General features: G+C 43.2%; 1 long non-coding RNA gene across 2 annotated transcripts in view; it reads left to right on the forward strand.

The window, feature by feature from the left end:
- The window catches only part of LOC133260309 (uncharacterized), a 56145-nt gene extending 34699 nt beyond the window's left edge, over positions 1-21446 (forward strand). For both annotated transcript variants that reach the window (XR_009740740.1, XR_009740739.1), the window contains 2 exons: positions 5244-5418; positions 21115-21446. This is a non-coding gene — a long non-coding RNA (uncharacterized LOC133260309). The remainder of the gene's footprint in view (positions 1-5243; positions 5419-21114) is intronic.
- The last annotated feature ends 1657 nt before the right edge of the window (positions 21447-23103 follow it).

Consider the following 23103-nt stretch of genomic DNA (forward strand, 5'->3'; position numbering starts at 1 on the left):
TAGTCCAGTGTGAGAGATCAGCTAAGTAAAGGACACAGTAAGAGACTGGGAGGGGAAGGCAAACCTTCCTGAGAAGGCGTGACGGGCTTAAGAGGGGAAGAGACTCCTAATCGAGATGGAAAGGACAAAGGCAAGCCTGGATAGAGACAAAGAGAGGCAACATCAGAGCTTGAGAGTGGCTCATGGGAAGATAATAAGCTGTCTTTAAAAAAATAAAGAAATGATGGTTTTGTGTGTGTGTGTGTGTCTGTGCCCACAGACTATAAAATTGAAGAAAACCTAACAAGAAGCAAGATTGGTGAAGTAGATAAGCGCATGATGGGAACCATGAGTCTAGCTAAGAAGTTTGAACTTAGAGGTCAGGAGGAGCCACTATGGGCTTTTAAGCAGAGAAATGAAAAGACAAATGTGAGTTTCACTCTGCCTGATGAGAGGAGAGCAGCTGGGAGTGTGGCAGACCAGATTATGGCTCCCAGCTCTTCCCTTTCTCCCAGTGTTTATGATTATGTATCAACACCCTTTGCTATGCTATTTTGCAGTGAGGTTTCTTAACCTCAATGATATTTGCCGTTTGTATTGGGTCATTCTTTGTGGTGGGGGCTGGCCAGGGTATTGTAGGATGTTGAGCAGCATACTACCCACTTTCGGTTGTTGTTTCTTATCTCAACTGTGTCTGACTCTTTTGAGACCCCATGGACTGTAGCCCGCCAGGCTCCTCTGTCTGTAGGATTTCCCAGGCAAGAATACTGGAGTGGGTTGCCATTTCTTTCTCCAACTGTAAGGCTTTTAGCAGCATCCTACCCTCTAGTTTCCAGTAAAATCACTGCCACATCCCCCTGCCTCCATCCCACCTGTGAGAACCAAGAATATCTCAGAGTAACCCTGGAGGGGAAAACAACTCACCCTGCTCCCCTAGTTGAGTACTGCCATTCTAAAAAAGATGGAATATACAGCTCTGGCCAACTGATCATTTGCTTGGGCTAGAGGAATGCGAGCAGTTGGTATATATGCTGTAGCCAACCAGCAGCTTTAAATGAGCTTTCATGTCTCAATGAACTCTTCTGGCATCATAAGATCATGCCCCAAGTAATCTCTTTCAGCCTGGATTCTGGAATTAAGACATTTGCAGCTGACCTGGACCAACCTGAAGCCTGGAGTCAGTCAAGTCTAACTGAGCCTAGCTGAGATCAGGTAAAACAATGCCAGCCTGAAACGCATGAGCCTGAAATAAAAGGCTGCTTTATAGGATTTCCCTGGTGGTTCAGTGGTTAAGATTCCATGCTTCCAATGCAGGGGGCACGGGATAGATCCCTGGTCGGGGAACTAAGATTCCACATGCCTTATGTTGTGGGCAAAAAATAATAATATATATGTGTGTGTTTGTGTGTATATATATATATATATAATAAATAATTAAAAAATACTGACTAGTAGAACTAATAGCATTACTTATTACGCAGCTTTACTATAGCAGAACGCCTGGCTATTACGAGTAAAAGCTAGATGCAGGGAGATCAGTGTAGATTTGTTTAGAGCCAGTTCACTGTAAATTGCTCTTCCTGGGTAGATGGAAATGGGATGGGGGTAAGGGTGGGACCTGGGGTGGCTGGGCAGAGGTGAAAGTTTCATCATTCTCGTAGCTTCGGATTGAATGAACTAGCTCCCCACCATTAGCTCATGCAGCCACATGACCCTGGGCAAGTCACCCCATCTCTTTAGGGCCTTCTTTTTCCATCAGGAAAAGGAAGCATCTGGTTTCACTGATGCCTACAGTGGCCTCAAGCTCTGGTCTCAAGTACAGCAGTGTTAAGTTAACTAGAGGTGCCTGCCCTGCCTGACCAGACATTGCCATAGGACTGTCACCACCCAGCTGTGGTCCAGTGATTGAGAAGCTCCCCCTGCAGCTCAGTTAGGAACTGGATGTTTTGAGCTCTTGACATGAAAGAATCGAGGAGTTTTCTTGAGAACTCCCTGAGACAGTACCTATGGCTAACTCAACTGGACTCGTGTAATCCAACTCTCTCTGGACTGACCGGGAGGAGGGAGGAGATCTGACTTTTAGCCCAGGCCCTGTTCTCTCATAGTTGCATGATCCCATGCCACGACTGGAAGACCTCTTCAGGAGCTTCCAACCCTACTATTCAGCGAATCTAAGAAAGCTCTCATTTGCTTCTCCAGTGGACTCTAGGTATTTGCCATCCCTGCACCCTACTGTTTTCAATCATTGCTGGCACTGGCCCTTCTAGCCACTCATTCCTCATTTCCGTATGGTAAGGAAAGCCACCACTTTCCTTATTTCTTCCACCATGATTTAGTCCTAGCAATCATTCCTCTCCTGGGACAATAGCAATATTGTAAATAATTACCCAACTCCCACGATTGAAACCCCTAGTTCACCCACCATGCAAAAGACTAAGTGATGTTTTGAACATGTGAACCAGAATGCGTTACTTCCTTAATTAAAATCCCATTGCATTTGTAAGAAAATGGAGATTCAGGGCCTCATCCCACCGAGCACCCCACGCTCTGCCACACCTCCACGCACTCCTTGGCACCATCCTCCTGTCGCTCCAGCCGCAATGGACTTCCTCTTGCTCAGACACAGAAAACTCTTTCCAGCCTTTGCCTGGACACATTGCTTCCAATGATACCTCCTCTGACAATTCCCAGTTGCCAGTCTGGAGAGGCCACTCTTTGATTCTCCCTCAACGCACCATTTTTGTTTCTTCCTTGTACAAAACAAATGTTACAGTGACACCTGTGTTTCGGGGTTATTTGAGTAGTGTCTGTATTGGAAGCTACTTGGAGGTCATATTCCTGTAGGTCTTGTTCGTTGCTATATTCCTGATGCTTAAGGCCAACCCTAACACCTAGTAGGGACGGAGTGTTAAATGAGTGATGGGATGAATGAAGAAGTAAGAGTTGGCCACCTGTAAGACGAGGGGAACTGTGTTCCTGGCAGAGGGGAAAAGATGGGCAGAGGCATGGAGGCATCAAATAATAGTTCTTCTCTCTCTAGGATCAGTTGGACTCCAGCGTTCCTTAATTGCCTTGGGATCTTAGATGACCACAGCTGGATGTGGCTGTGGAAAATGCCCCCTTTGAATTCTCCAGATTCTTAGTGGGGAAATTGGACTTCCAAGAGGGTGAATCCCCAGGCCAGCTCCAAGCCTGGCCTCCTCATCCTTGGCATAGGCTTTCCCATTGGCCTTACCACCCTGAGGAAGTAGGAAAGAAAACTTGCTACCTGGAGGTGCCCTCTCTGGAAACTCACCCAGCAACAGAGAAGAAATAGTTTCAGAAACCAATTTTTTGTCTGCGAGAGGAAAACAATAAAGACATTAAGAGGGAAATAAACTTGAGGGTCGAGTGGCTGGCTAAGAGAAAATTAAGAAAAAACCACTGAATGATGGCAAGAAAAAAGAAAAAGGACCATGTAGGCACTTGAAAGAGTAGGTGAGGAAAGTATAAGGCAGAGTAAGACAAGATGCTGTATATTCAAGAATTCCAGGGATCAACATGTACACACTGCTGTATTTAAAATAGATAACCAGCAAGAACCTACTGTATAGCACAGGGAACTCTGCTCAGTACTCTATAATAAACTAAATGGTAAAAAGAATTTGAAAAATAATAGATACGTGTATGTGTGTGTGTGTATATATATATATATATATATATATACAAACTGGGCTTCCTAGGTAACGCTAGTGATAAAGAACCCACCTGCCAATGCAGGAGATGTAAGAGACATGTGTTCGATCCCTGGGTCAGGAAGATCCCCTGGAGAAGGACCTGGCAACCCAGTCCAGTGTTCTTTCCTGGAGAATCCCGTGGACAGAGAAACCTGGTGGGCCACAGTCCATGGTGTCGCAAAGAGTCAGACACGATTGAAGCGACTTAGCACACAAATATAAAACTGAATCACTTGTACACCTGAAACTAAAACGACATTGTTACTCAACTGTGTCCAATATAAAATAAAAATTAAAAAAATGAATTCCTGTAGCTGTGGTCAAGTCAGTCTCCTCATATATCACCCATGACTCCCCATTGCTTGGAAGACAAAATGAGAGAATCGTGGTATATGAGTTAAAAGCCTGTCTGATGGGTGCCTATCTCAACCATCCTTAATTGTAAAATAATGTTTTTGAACTACCTAATATATATATAATTGTTGTAGAGAATAAAAAATATATGGTTGTTATAGAGAAATACCAATACTGCTGAAGTAAATTTAAAAATTGTTCAACCCACTCCCTTGCCCAAAAGTAACTGCTGCTAACAGTCCAGTGAGATTCTTTACAGGAATGTCAATGTATTTACAAATATTAGGTTTTTAAAATGGTATCCAGCAGTTGCACTATTCAAATTGTTCTCTGATTTACTTTTTTACATAATAATAAATATTTAGTGATTCTTCGAACTCAGTAAACAGGGATCTAGATTATTCTTTGCAAATGGTTGAATACAGTTTTATGAAGAGGAGGTACACATGATAATTTATGTGATTCTTCTCCTTTTAATTAACAGCTAGGATGTCTTCAAAACTTCACCATTAGACTGCTGAAATGAGTATTCTTATAAAAAGAAAAGTATGCCCTTGGGTGTTCTGTCTATAGGAGATACCTATAAATGGAATTGCATATGCACTTCTAATTTTAGCAACTTCATTGACAGTGAAAAAATAAAAATTAATCATCATTGAGTACTCACTATGTGCCAGGCACAGCTCGCAGCATTTTCCACGGATTGTTATATTTAATTTCACATAACTCTAAATATAGATATAGATGAGGAAAGCAGGGTACAGAGATGAAGTAACTTGTCTGAAGTCACACAAAACTGGATGGAGTGCTGGGTGGTCTGACTTCAGAGCCCATGTTCCTAACCAGTTTCAATTTTTTGTCATTTAATGAAAATATCCATTTTCCAGCAACTTAAATAACATTGGATTTAATTAACTATATAGATACATTCACTAACAGTATAAATTTTACCTTTTTAATTTCAGTGTGCATTCCCTTGATATTTTATGGGATTGAAAATGTTTCATATATTTATTAGCCTTTATATGTCTTGTATTAATGGTCCTTTTATATTCTGTTCCTATATTTCTATGAAAAATTTTAATGATTGGTTATAAAGAGGTCTTTATATATTCTGATTATTAGTCATTTCTTACAAATATTGTGATATTTTTCTTATTCTGCATTTTTTAATTTGCTATGTGTGTCTCATAGAAAAAGAAATGAAAAATGTATTATGATCAAGTATGTCCATCTTTGGGTCCATGGCTTCGCAGTATCAGACACAAATTAGCAACTGAACAACAACGAAAACAGCAACAAATATCAGTCTTTGTCTTATGGTGTCAAAACTTTTGAATCTTTAAATGGTCAATTTTCCCAACCTAAGGTAATAAAACTATTCCTCTATATTTATTATAATGTTTCCAAAATTTTGTTTTTAAAACATATCTTTAATACATCTTGGTATTATTTCCATGTATGGTGTGAGTCAGAGAGAGAATTTTTTCAATAGTTATTCAGCTGTCTAAACTCTGTGTCCTGAATTGTTACTCCTTTTATGTCAGATATGAAATGAAACATCATAAATTTTCAAATACCACAGTTTGCATTCTGACCTCTTTTTTCTGTTTTTTAAATTGATTTGTCTCATCTTTGGACAATGCCAGGCTTTGAGAGAAAAATTAATGTTCCTATCCCTAGAATATAATTTTATTTCTGATACAATGAGTTGATCTTATTATATTTCACATTCAAAATACACATAGGTATTCTTACTAATGTTCTCTGAAGAGGAATTTTAGAATCGGCTTATTGAGTTCTGTTTTTAAAAATGAGATTTCAATTCTGTCTCTATTTTACAAAGGGGGACTAAGAGCAGAGCAAAGAAGGCATTTATTCAAGGTCACATGTGTGTAAACGATATGCAAATAATTCATCTGTAGGGTAGCTGATGCCCTGGCTCTGGATCGAAGTCTTACCACTTTCTGCCCACCTGAGAGGTGCAGAGTCAAGCTTCCACACTGGGGTCTTTCTCCATCACATGTGTTGGGTTTTAAATCCACAGAGGCTGACCAGAAGTCAATATTTTCATCTCTGATGATTTTGTAAAGACAGACTCTCTTTCTTCTCTTTACTGTGTTTGTCCTTTAACTTGGTATCAACAAGCCTGACAACATGGGGCACACAGACCACATACAGCCCACCTTCCATTGAGTTGTTCACTGCCCAGGAATAAGACCGCCCCCCCTCGCCACACAGAAACACTTATCAGACCAATTTGGGTAGTTTTGTTCCTCAAGAAACAGCACACTCCAGCCCAGCAATGACTCCCCTCGAGAGTGACATGAGTGCCCTCTGACCAGCAGCTCAATGGGAGAACCCTTGTTCTCCTGAAGCATCTCATCAGCATGACTTAGGAGTGCAGTAATTAGTCGGACCAGGGAATCCAGTCCTATTGCCTTTACATTTTAAAAATTAAATCTTGAAATAATTTTCCAGAGGAAGCCAACAGAGACATATCCCTTTATGTTAACTACCCATTGAAACAGTCCTCAGTGGTATTAATATTTCCCCAACCTCATCCACACCAATTACAGCATTTTAACCTAGAATGAATCAAAAATTGTTCGTGTGGGAGGGAGGCAGGCTCCATGGTGGGAAAGAGAAGAGACTGGAGTGAGGAAGTCCTGAGTTCCAACTTTAGCTGCTGACTGAGTGGGGTTTGGAAAGACAGTTGAAAAGAGAAAAGCATTTCAGGAAGCAATAGTGCGAGCGTGCTCCATGTGTGCTCAGTCTGCGACCCAATGGACTGTAGCTGATCCATCAGGTTCCTCTGTCTATAGAATTTTCCAGGCAAGAACACTGGAGTGGGTTGCCATTTCCTATTCCAGGAGCTCTTCCTAACCCAGGGATCAAACCCACATCACCTGTGTCTCCTGCATTGGCCCGCAGATTCTTAAACACTGAGCCACCTGGGAAGCCCATAAAACTGTGTGGAGTGATGGAATGCAAAAGCATCTGGAGAGATGGGTGAACCGCAGGAAGGGTGGGATGTCTGGAGAACAGGGCATGGCGGGGATCTGGTGGCAGGAGGTGAGGCTGTGCTTGATGCTAAAGAGATTTTATCTGGTAGCTGGTATGGTGCCATCAAATCCCCCTATACTGGAAGGTCTGCCCTGCTCCTTACTAACAGTGAAATTGAGATAACAAGACTTCTTTTGTAGAGTTGTTTTGAGGATTAGAGATGTTGTGTATAAAGGCTGTGGCACCATGTCCAGCTCAGAGATGTGCTGCTGTAGAGAGTTGCTTTTTTTAGGAAATGAATGGTCATGGGGAGTATTTATTGTGGTGTTGAAAGATCATCTTGCTGATGTTTGGAACATTGAGGAGAAATTTGTCAGAAGGGCACCCCGATAGGAGGTGATTGTGCTTTACTGGACAAGAAAGACCGAGGGGAAGGGGGCAATGCATGGGGGGAGTGGAGAAGGAGATGAGGGACCACTCAAAAGTAATTTGGAAAGCCAAAGCTACAGGGCCTGGGGTGTGTGGTAAGTGGTGGGCAGAGGACTGGGTGGGTTTAAGAAGTAGGAAGGGTTTAAGATGATGGGCAGATTTTTGCTTGGATAAAGGTTGAGAGTGATACCCCATTGAAGATAGAGAATAATAGGCAGAGGGGCAGATTTTCCATGGAAAAGATTCACTCTTAATTTAGGTTTAAGAAAAGCCAACACCAGGAAGTAAAAATACAAGTTCCCAGGTTATTTATCTGACCCTTGGTCAAAATCCAAATATACAGAGGCAGTGAATAATCATGAACGAGCAGTGGATCTTGATTTAGAAGATCAAGCATGTCATCTCTATCTAATCTTGCTGTGTAATTTTGAGGGAAAAAAAAGCTCAGCTTCTATGAGCTTCAGTTTCCTTATCTATAAAACAGAAAATGAGCATCAACCCTGCCACCTCCATCACAGTGTGATGAGACTCTCCAGAGCCACTGTCTCAAGACCTTGGTCTCATGGAAGCAACCTAGATGCCCGTGAACAGATGAATGGATAAAGAAAATGTGATACATATATGCAATGGAATATTATGAAGCCGTGAAAAGGAATGAATTCATCAGTTCCAGTGAGATGGATGATAAACTTAGAGCCTATTATACAGAGTGAATAAGTCAGAAAGAAAAAAATATATATTAATGCATATAAATGGAACCATATATATGGTTTGTGACATTGTACAGGAGGCAGGGATCAAGACTATCCCCAAAAAAGAAATGCAAAAAGGCAAAATGGTTGTCTGAGGAGGCCTTACAAAGAGCTGTGAAAAGAAGAGAAGTGAAAGACAAAGGAGAAAAGGAAAGATATACCTATTTGAATGCAGAGTTCCAAAGAAGAGCAAGGAGAGATAAGAAAGCCTTCCTTGGTGATCAATGCAAAGAAATAGAGGAAAACAACAGAATGGGAAAATCCAAGAGATTTCTTCAAGAAAATTAGAGATACAGGGAATATTTCATGCAAAGATGGGCACAATAAAGGACGGAAATGGTATGAACCTAACAGAAGCAGAAGATATTAAGAAGAGGTGGCAAGAATACACAGAAGAACTATACAAAAAGATCTTAATGACCCAGATAAACACGATGGTGTGATCACTTACCTCGAGCCAGACATCCTGGAATGCGAAGTCAAGTGGGCTTTAGGAAGCATCACTACAAACAAAGCTAGTGGAGGCAATGGAATTCCAGTTGAGCTACTTCAAATTCTAAAAGATGATGCTGTGAAAGTGTTGCACTCAATATGCCAGCAAATTTGGAAAGCTCAGCAGTGGCCACAGGACTGGAAAAGGTCAGTTTTCATTCCAATCCCAAAGAAAGGCAATGCCAAAGAATGTTCAAACTACCGCACAATTGCACTCATCTCACACTCTAGCAAAGTAATTCTCAAAATCCTCCAAGCCAGGTTTCAACAGTACATGAACTGTGAACTTCCAGATGTTCAAGCTGGATTTAGAAAAGGCAGAGGAACCAGAGATCAAATTGTCAAAATCCATTGGATCATTGAAAAAGCAAGAGTTCCAGAGAAACATCTACTTCTGATTCATTGACTCCACCAAAGCCTTTCACTGTGTGGATAACAGCAAACCGTGGAAAATTCTTAAAGAGATGGGAATACCAGACCACCTTACCTGCCTCCTGAGAAATCTGTATGCAGGTCAAGAAGCAACAGTTAGAACCAGACATGGAACAATAGACTGGTTCCAAATCGAGAAAGGAGTATGTATATTGTCACCCTGCTTATTTAACTTATATGCAAGGTATATCATGTGAAATGCTAGGCTGGATGTAGCACAAGCTGGAATCAAGATTGCTGGGAGAAATATCAATAACCTCAGATATGCAGATGACACCACCCTTATGGCAGAAAGTGAAGAAGAATTGAAGAGCCTCTTGATGAAAGTGAAAGAGGAGAGTGAAAAAGCTGGCTTAAAACTCAACATTCAGAAAACCAAGATCATGGCATCTGGTCCCATCACTTCATGGCAAATTGATGGGAAAACAATGGAAACAGTGAGAGACTTTATTCTTTTGAACTCCAAAATCACTGCAGATGGTGACTGCAGCTGTGAAATTAAAAGACACTTGCTCCTTGGAAGAAAAGCTATAACCAACCTAGACAGCATATTAAAAAGAAGAGACATTACTTTGCTGACAAAGGTCCGTCTAGTCAAAGCTGTGATTTTTCCAGTAGTCATGTATAGATGTGAGAGTTGGAGTATAAAGAAAGCTGAGTGCTGAAGAATTGATGCTTTTGAACTGTGGTGTTGGCAAAGACTCTTGAGAGAATCCCTTGGACAGCAAGGAGATCCAACCAGTCCATCCTAAAGGAAATAAGTCATAAATATTCATTGGAGGGATTGATGCTGCAGCTGAAGCGCCAATACTTTGGCCACCTGATGCAAAGAACTGACTCATTGGAAAAGACCCTGATGGGAAAGATCAAAGGCGGAAGAAGAAGGGGACGACAGAGGATGAGCTGGTTGGATGGCATCACCGACTCAATGGATGTGAGTTTGAGTAAACTCCAGGAGTTGATGATGGACAGGGAACCCTGCAGTCCATGGGGCTGCAAAGAGTCAGACACGACTGGGCGACTGAACTGAACTGATAGAATCTAGAAAAATGGTACTGATGAAGCTATTTGCAGGGCAGGAATAGAGATGCAGTTGTAGAGACTGGACTTGTGGACATAGTGGGAGAAAGAGAGAGTGGAACAAATTGAGAGAGTAGCATTGAAACATAAACATTACTATATATAAAACAGATAGCCAGTGGGCAGCTGTTGTATAACACAGGGAGCTCAACCTTGTGCTCTGTGATAACCTAGAGAGGTGGGATGGGGTGGGAGGTGGGATGAAGTTTCAAGAGGGAGGGGACGTATGTATACTTACAACTGATTCATGTTGATATGGCAGAAACCAACACAACATTGTAAAACAATTATCCTCCAATTAAAAAAAATAATAATAAAAAACCTTAGTCCCTAGTGCATCAGACCCACTCAAGGATGGGTCGGCCTTGTGATCTTGTGGGTCATGAATGAGCCTGTATTTTCAAGGGGCAGGTGTAGATTTCCAAATTGTCCTGCTTGCCTTCCTGGCAGGACTCGCTGAGAGACTCTAGAGCGGGGACAGTGTGCTCCCTGTGGGAACACACAGCAGTCCGGCCATCTGCCTGAGGCAGAAGGCAATGGAAACAGCATTCTGCCCTCTTCAGGGACTGGCACTGCGGGAAGAGGAGGAACAAGAAGATCTGTGCCCCTCAGTCCCGAGAGAAGGGCTGCTGAGCGTTTTCGCTGGGCTTTCCTGAAGCCAAGATGAGAAGGAATATGAGGATTTTAATAGGAAGGATGGAAGGAAATAAATATAGAAGCCTAGAAAGAAGCAAGAGAGGGAGAGTGGAAGGAAGGGGCTTCAGTCCATAACCTGACCTCCTCCTCCTCGTGTTTTCAGCAGTCAGGACCCAGTACTAGTAACTGTGACTTCCAAGGCCAGTCCTGGTGCCTACACCTTAATCCAGTGCTCCTGTTTGTTCTTCATGATTCCGCCCAGGTGGCATCTCTCCAAGGGGCCATTCTTAACCGTCATGGGCAGGTTAGATGGTCCCCAGATGCTCCCACAGTACTGTCTTTCCACATACTCCCTTTTTTATATAGCAATGATCTTATTACATGCCTCACTTCCTTACATGGGCTTCCCCGGTGGCTCACCCAGTGGTAAAGAACCTGCCTGCAGTGCAGGAGCAACAGGAGACACGATTCAAAGATCGTGTCTTTGGAAGATCCCCTGGAGGAGGGCATGGCAACCCATTCCAGAATTCTTGCCTGGAGAATCCCATGGACAGAGGAGCCTGACGGGCTGTGGTCCATAGAGTCACAGAGTCAGACACGACTGAAGTGACTGAGCACGCATGCACACCGTCTTCACAAGACTATGAAATCCATGTTATTACCACCACCATCCTTCATAAACACACAAGTTGGTTGGAGCTCAGAGAAATTAAGTAACTACCCTAAGGTCACAGAGCTAGGATGTGCAGATCCAAGATTTAAACCTGCCTTACCCTGGTCTCATTCCAAATCTCTTCATTTTCCCCATTTCAAACTGTTTTCTACAACAAATAGATTGCTAAAGTGCCCCCATTGGAAACATGTTTCTCTAAAGTGAACCTCAAGCTGGACACTCAAGAGTGGTCCCAAGGGTCCTGGGGCAATGGAACATTCTGCCTTTCAAAGAGAATGATCTTATAATTCACAAGTTTGCCTTTCAATTAACTGAGGACTGTGACTCTTTATTTAATGTTATTTCTACATAATCTAATTTCGGCTGCAGGTTAATGGACCCATGGGGAGTTATTGCTACTTCAGTTTCAAAAGCATTCAGCAGCATTCCCAGATTATTGGTCATTAATGGAATCACCCAGCTGTTTTGACTTTCTCCCAATCCTTTTTGAGGTGACCTTAGAGGAAAGGACAAAAACAGAGACCAAGGGACTCACTCTTAGGATAGTGGGACTCGCTGAACTCTTATCTACTTCTGCCAGCCCTGTGACCTGTGGATTCCAGGTCCTAGAAAACCAAGGCTCATCTCCAGACCCTACTTGTCCTAGACTATTATTAATGCAAATACACTTACTAAGCAGCTAGTATGCCCAATATACCACGCTAGTATGGTTGGACACATAGAGATGAGTCAAGTATGGTGTGAAGTAAGAATCCCACTCAGTTGGGATAATCACTAAAGCTGTAGCTTCCTATTAATGTGTGCAGGGTTCATGTACAGTTTCATCATGGTGCTTATTATTGCTTATTTATCCAAGTAATATGGATGGAAAATCCAACATGAATTAGGTCCCTTCTGATGGTAACTTCTGGTGAGTCCAACCTTGTAAGAGCTGATTGTCTCCTGAGGGATGCAGATAAATTAATAGGTAGTGACAATTCAAGGAGATGAGTCAGCAAAGTTGGAAGCATCAGAGATTATGAGAGCATAGAGGAGTCATTCCTGTTCAGGATCGAGGAGTCAGGTAGTCTTCCCAGAGAATCTTACGGTTTCATCAAAGTTTAGACCTGAGGGTGAACAGGTTGTTGTTCAGTTGCTCGGTCGTGTCCAACTCTTTGCAACCCCATGGACTGCAGTGTGCCAGGCTTCCCTGCCCTTTATCATCTTCCAGAGTTTGCTCAAACTCATGTCCATTGAGTCAGTGACACTATCCAACCATCTTATCCGCTGTCACCTCCTCCTCCTCCTGCCGTCAATATTTCCAAGCATCAGAGTCTTTTCCAAGTGAGTTGGCTCTTTGTGCCAGGTGAACAGAAGTCAGCCCCAAGAATCAGTAAGGAGATAGAGGTGGAGAATGTTTGGTTGGAGGATCAGTATGAGAAGAAACATAGGATGAGAAAGAAAAGGTCACAGTGGGGAAATTGCAGTGGTTAATGTGCCTTAAGTAGAGTTCAGAGTAAAGACAATAGTAAAGAGGAATGGAAAAAGCCTGTGCAGAACATAGACGTTCTACGGAAAAGTCTACGGAAGAGGTTGAATTTCGTCCTGTAGATAATGAAGAGTGTGTGGAGGTTCTCATAGGCGAGTGATGTGAATAGATTTAGATTTTTGACAAATCATCCAGCTGCCCTATGCAGATCTGATTTGGGCATTGAAAAGGGGAGTTTGGAGGAACTGGACCAGACAGTGACCAGAGCTACTGAGGAAGCACTAAAGATGAAGAGAAAGGGCACCAATGTGAAGAAAAATTTGGATTAGTGTCAACAGAAGATATGAGAAGTGAGATGAGTTTCTGTAACTTCAGATATTTGACTTTCAGAGAAATACAAGCTAGAAACTTCAGCCCACCTCAAGCCCAGATTTCCACCTTTTGTGAATGACTGACATGCAAGTTAATCAGGTTTTTCCATATTACGGAATATAAGATCAAAGCCATTCTACTCAAGATTGTATGTATTTAATACCATTTGAAGAATAAAGAGTTTGGGGATCTACTAGCACAGATGGCTTTGATTGTAGTCTACGGGGGTGATTCAGGATCCAGTAGGTCATGGAAAAATGTCCCCAAATGATGACAAGGTAAACGAACATCTTTCATTTTAATGAGTGTACAAGCTTTGTTTTCATGGATTTTTAAAATTATGCTTCATTGGTGCAATATTTAACTTGCTTTAGAAATGAAAAAAAAATCTTGGTTCCTCAAAGGCATGGTGGTGATAAAGATTGGTGGCCTGTTTCGTTGTATTCCACTTATAAAATGGCTTCACAATTGCACAGAAGCTACTGGAAGCAGAATATCTTAACAGATTTTTAAAAGTATGAAAAGTCTTCACTCTGGAGAAGACGATGTTTCACGTTTTCTGAAAATCACACCCCAGCTTTTGTACCACTAAGGTGTGAGCAGAAGTGGAAGGACACGTTGTCTGGAGGCCAACCGATGAGCTTTGAACACCTGTTTGCACCTAAGCCAGCTGCACAAGTTCGGGGAAATCACTCAGTCCTGGTGGTGTGCTGTCTTATCTGTGAAGTGAAGGTGGTGATGAGCGCCCACCTCACAGGGCAGCTGCAAGGTGTGAGTCAGAGCACTCTGTCTTCCCTGGCCCAATGCTGCATCGTCATCTGTAAGGTGACGAGCCTACATCCTACCAAGCCTACTTTCCAGGCTGCCATAAGCTCGAGGGACCCACCTGATCCTGGCTCCTGTTCAAATGCTGAATGTCTAGCGGATGGGATCTTTAAGCACTCCTGTCACCTGGCTCCTACTGGCACTCCATGGAGTTGCCAGAATTCAATCAATCAAAAGGAATTTGACTTCTGTGTTGTTCACTTGTAAAATGTAAAATGCACTATCTTTGGAAAAGGAGAAGAAAGCACTGTCAGAGTGATCTGTGGTTTGGAAAGAGGCTCTCTCTAGGTCACTTTCTGACATTGGTGTTGGGCTTCCCTGGTGACTCAGACGGTAAAGAATCTGCGCAAAATGCGGGAGATCCAGGTTTGATTTCTGGGTCAGGAAGATCCCCTGGAGAAGGAAATGGTTATACACTCCAGTATTCTTGCCTGGAGAATCCCATGGACAGAGGACCCTGGCGAGCTACAGTCCATGGGGTCACAAAGAGTCAAAGACAAGCGACTAACACTCATTTTCACACTTTACTGACATTGGTATTACCCAAACAGTAGCCTAACGAGCTCTGCCATCACACTGTCCCCCAGAGACCCCTGCACCCTAACCCTCACCCCTGGCTACTGCTCACTCCTAACCCCACCGCCCCACTCTTCTACTGCCCTGATCTGGGCCATCAGGAGTGAGTTGATAAGACGAAAACAGAGGAAAGAAATCAGAGATTGACAACTTGACTTCATCTACTTGAAATATTCTCAGAGACAGGATAGGGGGATATTTAATAGCTGATTAAAAGAAGAGGTGCCTCAATAGTATCTCTGAAGACTACAGCTGTGCCCACCCCCTCCCCTGCCCTGGTTCAACTCTTCATATCTTCTCACAAGAACCCTTTCAAGAGTATCCTAAGCTTTCTCTCTTTCCCCACAGTCCTAGGGTTTCCCTCCCACACAGGTCTGAATCTTCCACACCCGTCCCAAGCACTCCCCTTATGAAGAGTATAGGCTTTGCAGACCCAGTGGCAAATCCCAACTCTGCCATGTGGCTCCTGCAGTCCTCCCCTGACAGATTTGTTGCAAAGAGCAGTAACGATGCAGCTCAGACACAGAGCAGCCATGCAAGAAATGATAGCTCATATTATTTAAAAAGGAAAGCTCCTGACTCCTCAGCCTGGCTCTGATGGCTTTCCATGCTCAGCCTCTGACTACCTCTCAATTATCTCACTCTCCAACTCTGAACTACTGTCCAACTAGGTCAGCTGGGGGGCCCAACATGTATAAAAGGATGAACCTGAGGTTCTGAGGGACCAGAGTGGGTGGCTGCAGTGGGGCTTCCAACCATTTCATGAGCATTTCATGTGAGCATTTCTGACCAGTGGATTGTGAGAGGTGTCTGGTGTCAGGGAGATGCATAATCTTCTAGTTTTCTTTCTCCATCACAACACCATTGCTGAAATGCAACCATGAGATCCAAGAGCCCAGCTTGCTAAGTCACTGAGTGAAGGAAAACTGGCCTGGAGAGTCTCTGGGACTCTGCATGGCTAAGCACCCAATCTTTGCTGTGCTGTGCTGCTTAGATTTAGGGGCTGTTTGTTACTGTTGCATAACCTATCCTATCCTAACTAATACATAGGTGAAATATTTATTAAATAGTTATTATTCCTGACTTTACACAAGATCATTATAATAAGTGATAACAACGATACCCATGAGCACTGTTTTCATTTAGTGAACTAATGATGAAGTACTGCATCAACAGACGATTACAATACAGTATGATACGTGTGTGTGTGTGCTCTATTGTGTCTGACTCTTTGCAACCCTGTGGACTGTAGCCTGCCAGGCTCCTCTGTCCATGGGATTTTCTAGGCAAGAATACTGGTGTGGGTTGCCATTTCCTTCTCCAGAGGATCTTCTCAACCCAGGGATCAAACCTGAGTCTCCTGTATTGGCCAGCACATTCTTTACCTGAGAAGTCCAGAGTGGTATGTACTCAAATACAGTTTGCTCTAGGAGAATAGAACAAGAAAATTCAATACAGTCTGGGGTCAGGAAGACTTTCTTAAAGGAAGTAGCATCTAGTCAGAACCTAAAGAATGAATGACAGGGGATATGCTGGGTTGTTTTGAGGATTAGGTGATATGTTCATTATGAATGTCATGGTCAATAAATAATCCCATCTCTGACCTTTACTTTTCAAGTGCTTTAACCCGGATCTAGTCACTTCTTTCCAGAAAAATGTAAAAGTCTTTCCCTTTAATTATTAGCACACAAAATCCTCTTTCTACGCTGAATACCCTTTACTTGGAATTCTAGAATATCCAGACTTACTTTAGTACAGTCATCCGATATTTTTTGGGCTTCAGAGATAGTACAGACGAAGCATGAGTCATTCCATCTTGTGACTTAGGGAATGTGTCTTAGAGACTGAGTCATAAAATTATAAAGTCGTGGGACATTTGGATGGAAGACCAAAGGGAGAAAAAAAATAAAAGTTCTTCTTGGCATATGAATTATCTTGAAACAGATTTGTAATAGGATGCTGAAACTGAAGCCTCTAATAAGCACCATGAGATAACAGATGAAAATTCAAAGCCAGATCTCTGGGTAAGGAATTTGCAAAGAAAATGTCAGAGGACCTGTCCCAGAGATCGAGGACCCTCTTCCTCATTGAGAGTTTAAAGAGAGTTAAGGGAAACAGAAGGAAAATTGTCAAGGAGCTTTCTTTAGAGATACTGTTATATTGATGTATCCCAACTAAAGTGTGTCAAGAACTTTCAGTGGAATCATTCTAAGAGATTTGAAGTATGTTCCCTATATCTGAGGTCTGATTCCCAGACAGGAAATGCAGAGGGTAGAAGAGGGCTGGTAAGCTGCTTTGAGGGTAGGACTTCGGGAATCCTACTATGCAGGGACTCAGTGTTTCTGGAGCAAAAGATGTTGGTGTTCCCCATGAGACAGTGTGGGATTCTTTGCAGTGAGGGAAAGCCAGAACAGGAATATTTCAACTCACTGGGCTCCCCAGGGTGGATGGAATTCTATCATCAAGAGCCTGAGTTCCAGACTTCCCTAGTAGTACAATGAATAGGAATCTGCCTGCCAGTGCAGAGAACATGGGTTCAGTCCTTGGTGGGGGAAGACTCCACATGCTGCGAGGCAACTAAGCCCATGCACCACAGCTACTGAACCAAGGTGCTGCAAATACTAAAGCTCATGCGCCTCGAGCCTGTACTCTGCAAGAAGAGAAACCACCACAATGAGAAGCCCGTGCACAGCAAAACAAAAAAAAAGAGTAACCACACTTGCTGCAACTAGAGAATGCCCAGCATAGCAACAAAGAACCAGCTCAACCAAAATATAAATTAAAAAAAAAAAAGAAGAGCCTGGGTTCCTAGGGTCTGAGTTGGTTCCAGCTGGATGAGGGGAGCCTCAGGGGTGGTTCTCAGTGGTAGGATTTCTGAGATCCTCAAATGCTGATACTCCTGCCAGGTCTTGGGTTGCTGGGGCAGCCGATCGTGGTGCCATCCCAAGAGGGCATTCTATTCTCTTACCTCTCCTCCCCTGCCATCCTGAGGGGTCAGAAGCTACTGAGAAGCTGTAGTTTTGGAACCTGTTAAAGCACAAGTCAGAAGAAAAACAAGTTGGTCCTGAAGTCCCCAGCTTTCCCTTCATGGGTTCCACCCTACAAACATATGAGCTGGGATAAGCAGGAAGTTGTTCAGTCACCAAGTCGTGGATGACTCTTTATGACCCCATGGACTGCAGCACACCAGGCCTCCCTGTCCCTCACCATCTCCTGGAGTCTGCCCAAGTTCATGTACATTGAATCAGTGATGCCATCCAACCATCTCATCCTCTGTCACCCTCTTCTCCTTCTGCCTTCAATCTTTGCCAGCATCAGGGTCTTTTCCAATGAGTCAGCTGTTTGCATCAGGTAGCTAAAGTATTGGAGCTTCAGCTTCAGCATCAGTCCTTCCAATGAGTATTCAGGGTTGATTTCCTTTAGGACTGACTGATTTTATCTCCTTGCTGTCCCAGCAAACTCTCAGGAAGTAGGAAGACTCACTATCAAGTCTTGTTTAGATTTTTGGCTCACACCTTTGACTGGACACTTAATTTCTGAGACTTAAAATGGCTATGGAAATGCCAATTACCTGAGAGTCATCAGAAAAGTCTTGGACTTAACCTTACTTTCTTCCAAAGGCAGAAGTTGCCCCATTGGATACATTTTAAAGAAGTGGTGGGAGAACCAAGCACAAGTGCATTTTAATTGCTTCACAAGCTGTGCTTGTTCAGCCTGCATCTCATGAAGGATTTTCAAGCATCCCTTTGAAACTGCAGGGAAGAAGTAATTTTTTAAGATCCTTAAAAATTATTTAAGAATAAAAATGGCAAATGGATGCCAACTGTATAGGGCTCCTTCCCTGGTGGCTCAGTGATAAAGAATCCACCTGCCACTGCAGGAAACATGGATTTGATCCCTGATCCGGGAAGATCCCTGGAGAAGGAAATGGGAACCCACTCCAGTACTCTTGTCTGGAGATCCCCATGACAGAGAAGCCTGGCAGGCTACAGTCCATGGGATCACAAAGAGTTGGACACGACTTAGCAACTGAACAACAACAGCAGTCATTCACTCAAGATGTACAAAACGTCCCTTGTGTTTGCTTGATTTAGTATCAACTTTCATTCCTTCCTTTTAGGAACTTCCGTTTCCTTTCCTAAAGCAGCTGTCATCTCTCTCCATTGGCCAGAACCCTGCTCCCATTCCATACCCCATCTGCTTACACACACTGTTCCTGGTTTGGCTGAACAAAGGCTTAGTCTTTAGCCAAGTCCCAACCAGCTGCCCTGGGCTTGCCCTGGGCTACTGAGATCCTCAGGCAATCCCAGGGACACTGAGGGGTGGATGTGGTTGGGGCAGGAGGTGGGGTCCTGGGCATCAATACTGCTTCGGTGCTTAGGGTGCCTTTCTTCTTTTTTAGGAAATGACTGCATCACGCCTCTAAATTTTCCTTTCCTGAGGGTTTTCCCCCACAACCCTGTTCTAGCTGACTGAAACTACAGAAAGACTAGGTGCAGCTCCCATGAAATGGGTCTTCACATTAGTGGAGCCTCCAGAAGGGGAAAAGATTTCCTCTAACTTTGACCTCATAGGCAAATTATTTCCTGTTACAGTGTACTACCAAGAAATAGGAACTCTGTCTCCCTCCTTTTTTGAAAGCAAAATATTGCCAATAATTTTGCCAATTCAATTAAGTGAAAATATTCTTTGTTCCTCCGAATCTGGCCCTGCTAACCAGCCCACATTCTCTCTTTTATCCATCTTCCTTACTGAATACATATGGTGGTTTATAATTGAAAATGCGTGAACATGCAGAAACCCAGGGAAGCTGGCAACTTCTTTTAATGTGTAAATTGTGTTCAAAAAGTAAGTACACCTTGGCATTCTCAAAAGTCATGCTCCCTTGCCATCAGCTGCAGGAACAGAACTAAATTATAAATTAAAGCCAGTTGCCAAGCATATATATATACACACACAAAGGCATTCATTCCACAAGTGCATCCTAATTTGGGACCTTATTACGGGGGCCAGTGACAAATAGTTCTGCAAACTTTCAAGAAAGCAAGAGAGCAAGAAAAGTAGAATACATTTGGAGAGGAAAATTAAATGGTATTTCATTACAAATGGCCATCTGAAGAAATTCAGATCGGGGACATCGGTCTTCAAAGAGTTCAAAGTTGGCAATAAAAAAAAAATCTATATCCACTTAAAAGAACCAAATATTAAAAAAAAAATACAGCTTAAAAAAATCATCTCCTTTCTCAGCACTGACAAACTCATTTCTTGGCCAGCTCTGTGTAAGAAGGCTGCGACATCTTGCATTTTGCATGAGGGACACATTTTCAAAAAACTGTAAACTGTATCAACTAGTTTTTATTATCTAATTTTATATCACTTTGTCAACAAAGCTATGGTTTTTCCAGTGGTCATGGACAGATGTGACGGTTGTGCCATAAAGAAGGCTGAGCACCAAAGAATTGATGCTTTCAAACTGTCGTGCTGGAGAAGACTCTTGAGAGTCCCTTGGATTGCAAGGAACCCAAAACAGTCAATACTAAAGGAAATCAACCCTGAATATTCATTGGAAGGACTGATACTGAAGGTGAAACTGCAATACTTTGGCCACCTGATGCAAAGAGCTGACTCATTGGGAAAGACCCTGATTCTGAGAAAGACTGAAGGCAAAAGGAGAAGGGGGCAGCAGAGGATGAGATGGTTAAGTAGCATCATGGACTCAGTGGACATGAATTTGAGTAAACTCCAGGAGATAGTGGAAGACAGAGGAACCTGGCAAGGTGAAGTCCACGGGGTAGCAAAAAGTTGAACATGACTTAGCGACTGAACAACAATGACAGTTTTACTTAGTGACACCCCATTCTGCTGCCCCTGCCCATGTAGCCAGTACTGAATATAGAAAGAGGCAATGAGGCATCCTCTGATCTAATTAGAGTCAGAACTAATCTTTGCCAGAGAAACCTGCAGGAATACATCATGGCAGGGTGGTGATGGAGAGCGGGAAAGATGGGGTGGGTGGCCCAGGGCACTATCTCACTCCAAAGAGCTGTATGCCCATCTGGAAAGCAGGGCATGTTGGGGACAGTTCTGGGAGGGGTCTCTCTAGTATCTCCTCAGCCCCTGTCCTCTGCCATCACCACTGCCCCTTGAAACAAATTGTACATGATCCAGACTCTTTGGATAGCTCCAAAAGGAACAGTAAGTAAACTCCGGGAAGAACCTTAGCACTCGATGGAAGAAATTCCATGATTGATTCTTGGCTTTGAAAGAGTTTCCACCAATCAGAATTTGGTTTTTAAGTCATAACTAATTGTTTCCTCTTCCTAGATTAATCATCCATGGGTATAAATCAGCAGATGATAAATGCAAAGCAGGAGACAGCAATAAAACACTATCAACTGGAGCTTCTGCAGCAGACACTCCTGGCTGCCTGACCAATGACCAGCTCCCTCATCCTTCTGTGTCAAAGAAGAGCCCACCTCTCCTGACGGCCAGAAAGTGCTGGATCCTTGCTTTTGAGCTTTCCTGGCAGTGAGGGGTGTTCGTGGAAATCAATCTGGGCTAATGACATGTAAAGGAAAGTTTGCTGTGTTTGGAGGAGACTTCCAGAAAATACTCCTCCCTGCTCCATGATTAAAATGCTGCTGTTTAGTCATTAAGCTGTGTCTAATTCTTTTGTGACCCCATGGACTGTAGCCCGCCAGGCTCCTGTCCCTGGGATTTCCCAGGCAAGAATACTGGCATGGGTAGCCATTTCCTCCTGCAGGGGATCTTTTTGACCCAGGGATCAAGCCCATGTCTCCTGCAGTGGCAGGCAGATTCTTCACCACTGAGCATATGAGGGAAGTCCCATGATAAAAATAGATTTTATTTTAAGAAGCAGCATGCCTCCCTTTTCCTTTTGCATTGCCACCTTAGGGCTGTGCGTGGTGACAAAGCTCATCAGCTCTGAGAGAAGGGAACAGGTGGGTTCTTGACGGCACTGACCCGGTGCTGAGTCAGTACTGGAACCACCGGCTACTGGACACATTGTTATTGAAAACAAGACCTCACCTTGAAGCCACGATTAGTGAAATCATTTGCCTTTTTTAGCTAAAAGCATCCTAACTAGTATGATTATTTAATAGGTTACCTGTTGCTTTGGTCACCCACGAGACTGTTGTTTAAGTAGAACTCCTACAGAGCCTTTGTTAATGTTGAGGATTGCTGGTAAGTCTGCACTGTTACCTCTGGGAAACCCCATGAGAAAAACTAATGTTCTTGTTTTCCAGAGAGAAGGAGCTGAAAGGACTGAATCCTGTCTCAGCTTCTTTCTAGCTCTGCAACCTTGGGCAAGTCCTTAGCACCCTGGAACTCAGTGTGCTCATCTGTAACATGAAGCCTATCACCAGGACTTACTCCAGCTCCTGGGGGGTTGAATGAACTAATGCCGATAAGGCGCCCAGCACAGTGCCTGGCGTGCGGGGAGAACGCAGCCCGCTGTGCTGTCGCCTCTGTTCCCCACCTGCAGGGGGTGTGAGAGTGTCCAGTGGTTCTGAGTTGCTGGTAGACCAACTAGCTCTTGTTTTCCCTTACATGTTAAAGTAAGGACCACGCACCTGGACCTCTTAGCAAAGGAAGACGCAGTGTGAATCCTTCGAGAGGCTAGAGGGCTATGAGAGAGAAGTTCAACTTCCAAACCATCACTTAAGAAGGCTGTTCTACTCTGAGACCTGTCACTTTTCTCATCTTATTTCTGGGAGTTGCTAAAAAAGGACTCAATGCTAGAGCCATTCTTGGGTCTTACCTGAGTCCCCCTCTTCTGTGATTCCTCATGGATTTGTCCAGGCTGCTCCCAGGCCTGGGGCATCATTCACCATCACCTGGGGACTTCTGTCTCTTCACCTCCTAGGAGCCTCATTTCTCATTCTGTAGACTCTCTGCTGGCCCCCATCATAGAACCCTTCACGGGTTTGATTTCTCCCCCTACTAAATTGTCTCTTCAGTCCCAACACATATCTTGCCTGTATCAAGTAGTAAATAAATCTTGGTTGAATGACAACATACCCATAAGATTAAACTCAATGGTAAGTAAACACTATTCTATGTGGTTGTATATTCGATCTAGCAAAGTTATTTCTATTTTTTTTCTGTGAGATAAACCTGATTGTTTATTATCTCCACCAGAATTTATTTTTTTTCTGAGAACCTTCTGCTTTATTGCTGTAAGGAGAATAGACTACCACCACTTTGCTAGAGTGAAATTGTGCAAAGAAACACAACATATGTTTAACAATTGAAAAGTAACAATTAATAATTCATGAATTAGAGCAGAAT

This window comes from Bos javanicus, chromosome 14, assembly GCF_032452875.1.
Source record: "Bos javanicus breed banteng chromosome 14, ARS-OSU_banteng_1.0, whole genome shotgun sequence".
In the NCBI taxonomy this organism is placed as follows: Eukaryota; Metazoa; Chordata; class Mammalia; order Artiodactyla; family Bovidae; genus Bos; species Bos javanicus.